The sequence below is a fragment of the Geotrypetes seraphini genome, chromosome 6 (assembly GCF_902459505.1).
Source record: "Geotrypetes seraphini chromosome 6, aGeoSer1.1, whole genome shotgun sequence".
Lineage (NCBI taxonomy): Eukaryota > Metazoa > Chordata > Amphibia > Gymnophiona > Dermophiidae > Geotrypetes > Geotrypetes seraphini.
The window spans coordinates 89,499,973-89,505,079 of NC_047089.1; positions in this window are offsets into that span (position 1 = coordinate 89,499,973).

Genomic DNA, 5,107 nt, shown 5'->3' on the forward strand with positions numbered 1-5,107 from the left:
TCTTTAATTTTCATAATATCAGGAAACATTTTTTTACCACTATATTCGTGTGTTCGACCATTGTCAGGTGTGTGTCCAATGTGACTCCCAATATTTTTATTGTATTAGTAATCGGGTAATCGTGGTCTTTTATATGTAACATTGTGTTGGTAATTTTATCCGTTGGGCTTGCAAGGAAGATTTTTGTTTTTTCTGTGTTAACCGTGCAGAGCTCTATGACCATGGAGATGGTGCGGTATACAAACCTAAGGTTTAGTTTAGTTTAGTTTAAGTTTCAGTTTGAAGTTGATTGCCCAATGTTCTATTTCGGTCATAATATGAGAAATGTATTTTGAGGTTTCGTTTGTAATGCTGTTCATTGGGATTAAAATGGAAATGTCATCTGCATATATGTAGTAGTTCAAGTTTAGTCTTTGCAGTAAGTGCCCTAGGGATGATATGTAAATGTTGAACAGTGTGGGTGAAAGTGGTGAGCCCTGTGGTACTCCCGAGGGGTTTCTCCAGGAGTTTGAGTATATCCCACCACTAACCACTCGGTATGATCTCTTTGTTAGGAAGCCCTGTATCCTAACAAAGAGATCATACCGAGTGGTAAGTGGTGTGATAACCCTGAGAAACCCAGATGTGTAACCCTGAGAAACTAATTCAGCAGAATGGGATCCAGCCTGCCCAATGCCCCCATCTTGGGCACCATGCAGTAAGTGGAACAACATCCCTTAGTTCCTGAAGAACTACAAGAACCGCCCTGAGGACCAGTAACACTTAAAAAGGGAAATACAAAAACATAGAGACTCCAAGAACGAACCGGAAACCTGAAGAGGATGCAAAGTTGCAAGCATCCTGAAAAATGTTCACAGCCCCCTGACCTGACATTATAGCGTCTTCTCCCTCATGAGAAAGCCTGAAGACGTCAAGATCCCCTCAGAATGAAGTGCACAAGGTCAGGGAATGGCAGGATGAGAACTGTAGGATCTGTAAGAAGAAAGAAATTCTCCTAAGAAAAATCAAGTTTCACAATGTAAAGAGGAATATACTGGAACCATGAAAACAGTACTAACTCCATGCAACGTGAGCGAAATACATATGTCCTTTAAAGTGAATACGTACTAGATGCAATCAAGATGCTGCATCTACCGCCCCGTGGAAAACAACAGCATCCTAACAGGTATCAGACAAAGCTCACATCGCTAATGAGAGCTTCAGGGTTGAGGCTAACAGCCACATAGTGCGTGCTCCTCCGCGGGTTTGATAGAATAGGTAACTGGCTCCTGGTTAAAAGGAGCTGTACAGCCCTTCCTGTCTGGTCGAGGGGTCCGTCTAGCATGTGCCATGAGAAAATGGCGACAGGAGAAACCAGCATGATAAGCATGGAAATCTGAAGCTCAGGCCCCAGTCCTGTCCGCAGGAAGATGCAAAGTGTCATTATGCCCTTAGATACAGCCTGAACTTGGAAACTGTTAGTACTACCTTTAGGCATATATATCCTATGCCACTACTAGACACATGCAGCGCAGCACAGAGGCCCAAATAAGAAGGACAGTTACCAACAGACAAAGGCTCAATCTGCAGGGACCCCAAGAGAGACAATGAGATACCCGTGTGAAATACAGGGCACTATCTTACTGCTGATCTCACTGTGCCGTGATTTGCCATATGTCGACCCAGTCCGGAGACAAACCGAGACTGGGTGACCTAGCACAGGTCAGAGTCTCTCTGGTAATCCCCTTGAGTGCTAACCCCAGAGTCCGATTAAACTAGCAGCTTCCTTCAAGTGAATACAGCAGGAACACAGACAGAGAAATAAATCTGCCCAAGCTTGTCCCAAAGCTGGTGAAACACGTACAACTTGTCTGAACTGGAAAGGAGAAAAGCCGCAGCATATCCTGACCAAAGTCAGCTGGAAATAAACTACCGGAACGCTGCAGCTCTCCCACCATCGCCAGAGACCCAAGAGCGCGCCTGACTCTTGCCGACACGTGGCCGCTGCATCATCGCTCCTAGAAACATAGTCGGATTCAAGCCCCGCAAAATTTACCCTGCTACGGCCTGCATAGAAAGAAAATCAGACTCGGGGAATAACGAGAAGAATGGTGCGGTGCTTCCTACAGCGCCGGAAAAAACATGTCCCATCTCATGCGCGCTGCTATAAACCAGCACCTGCACAATCAGCTGCACATGGACGCAACAAACACCCATGAAAGAGAGCCTTGGAATAAACAGGACTACTACTGCTGCATTGAAACCCAACAAGGAGAACAAGTGTGAGCATGAAATCGCACCGCTACTGCTGTAACCAACAAGGAAACCAAGCGCGTGCATGCAAAGGGCGGGAAAGTCCCGGCTCCCTCAACGGATTTCTAGTCATAAAACTTAGCCTCAATAAAATATCCATTCCTTAAACGTACGTTGACCGAACCCACAGTAGAACTAAGGCTCCCAAACAGAACCTGAAGTTCAAACAACAGTAAAAAACACATACATACTCACAAGCTTGTTGTTAGTGCCGGTTGAAGCCAGTAAGAGCTGGTTGTGAAGCACTAACAGGGCAGAATGTAGCAACTGTGGTCTCCCCTTTTATTTTTTATTTTTTAAACAGAGGAGGGAAAGAAGAAAAAAACTGAGACCCAGTCAGACCCTCTAGCAATGGAGGGAGGGTGAGGCAGGGACCTGATGGGGCCCAGATGTAACCCCTAAAGCCGGCACCGTTCAGCCGGACACCCCTGTCTCACTGAAGAGAAACCTCAACAAGAGAATAAAATTGCCATCTCACTGAAGAGAAACCTCAACAGGAGAAATAGAATGGCAGTCTCACTGAAGAGAAATCTCAACAGGAGAAAATAATTTTCCAGTCACAGCCAGAATTCAGGAGCTAGTTGAATAGCGACCATCACCTGCTGGGAGATAAAGCATACTGAAGATACTGAAGGAGTGCCAGCCAATAGGACCACCTGTTAATCAGTTTCTCTATCTCCGCCTGCTGGTAGATGTGTGCTATCCCATTGGTCTCTGGATTCATCTGCTGTTGTTGCTAAGGAAGGGAGAGTTTAAATTGTTGGATAACTCTTGCAAAGGAGAATCTGTAAACGTTCCAAAATAAAGGAATAAGAGGATTAAAGATACCATGTAGAATTTTAAAAGAAATATAAGCGCATTTAAATTGAATTCTGAAATAAACCGGGAGGCAATGAAGTCTGGTCAAATTTACGTTTTCCAAAGACAAGCTTCGCAGCAGTATTCTGAATTAATTGTAATCTATGAAGACAAATTTTTGTAATGCCGAGGTAGTTAGCGTTACAGTAATCAAGGTGAGATAATATAATTGATTGAACTAAGATAGAAAAATGACAGTGATGAAAAAGATGTCTAACCTTCCTCAGCATTCGCAAACTAAAGAAGCATTTCTTGACCAAATAATTTATTTGGTCCTTAAAGGAAAGAGAGGAATCAAAAATGACTCCCAATATCTTGGCAGAGAACTCAATTGGTAAGGGGGACCCAGATACCAGAGCTACAATAGGAGGAATACAGTCCAATTTTTTCCATTCATTTTTCATATACAGTACATACAATATACACAGCAGATATAAATTCTCAAAACTGACAAATTTCAATCACTATATTAAAAATAAAATTATTTCCCCTACCTTTGTTGTCTGGTGACTTTATTTTTCTGTGCTTTTAACTATGTTTCCAGTGCCTTCTTATCCATTGACTGTTTTTCTCTCCTTCTTCAATTTCTCCCTTGCATCCATCTTTAGCATTAACTTAACAGTCAATTTTTCCATTCTTCTGCTTTCTTCTCAAAAACTACTTTTCCATGTCTTACCTTCCTTTCCTATCTCTCTCTCTCCTTCCCTCCCCGTTTCCATGGTTTGACATCTCTTTCCTTTCCTCCTTCCCTCCCAGTAGTCCGACATCTCTCTCCTTCCCTCAATTAATATTAGCAAAGACCCTTTATTAAATTTTGAAATATTAATTTTGGAAGAATACTTACTTTGTAAATTTGTCTCTGCCACAGCCTCTAGTGTATTTTGTGCTAAGGATTAAATCTAATTCTTCCTGAAGAATAATGTTGCATTACTTTGACCCACAAATTTAGAGCTCCTTTTACAAACAAAGCCACAGTATCAATTCTCTGGCCGCATTAAATTCCTATGGGCTTTGGTGTAGGAAGATCACTACCAGGCCTTTGTAAAAGGAGCCTTTAATTTGTTTTTACTCTAATTAACTGCATATTTCACCACATCAAATAGAAATCTTTATGCAAGTAAAGCAGATCATATATAAAAGGAAAGAAGATTCAAAAGAGAAAATAATTAAGTTATTGCATAGTACAACTGCTTAAGGAGAACACATCTGTACCAGAATGAACCATGGGAAAACTAATCCTTAATCTTACAGGAAACCAGAGGAACAGAAGATATAGCAATAAAATATGTTGAATCCTGCCACCGAATCTAGGTCAGAACAATAATGTAATGTAATGTAATGTAATTTATTTCTTATATACCGCTACATCCGTTAGGTTCTAAGCGGTTTACAGAAAATATACATTAAGATTAGAAATAAGAAAGGTACTTGAAAAATTCCCTTACTGTCCCGAAGGCTCACAATCTAACTAGCATCAACAGAACCTGTCAATTTACTGTTACTCTAGTCTTAATTAAATGTGAACCGAGTCGAGTTCCAATGGGAGATGACCCAGTATATAAACCAAAGATTAGATTATTTTTTTCTGCATCATTAGCTCGTTATACTCATATTCAGCGATTCCATTCATTAAATTGCTACACTCAGTATACATGGATAAAGTGGTGTGATTGCCCATTAGTTTAGGGCATGGAAACACATAACTTTGTCACCATTTACGCATATAAGGTAAACCTTTTATTTAGTTGATTTAATTATATTCAGAACAGTTTAGTTTCATGCTCTATATATAACCTAAGCTAGCCCCCAATCTGCCCTTAACTAAGCCTCCAAGTCTATGATGCATTTTAAGTATAAAATTATTTGTAGAACTAAAGTGAATTACAATTTTTTTTTAAAGGCTTATGCACTAGCATCACGTGCAGCGAAGGTCGCCACACGCATGCGTCAGTAGAGC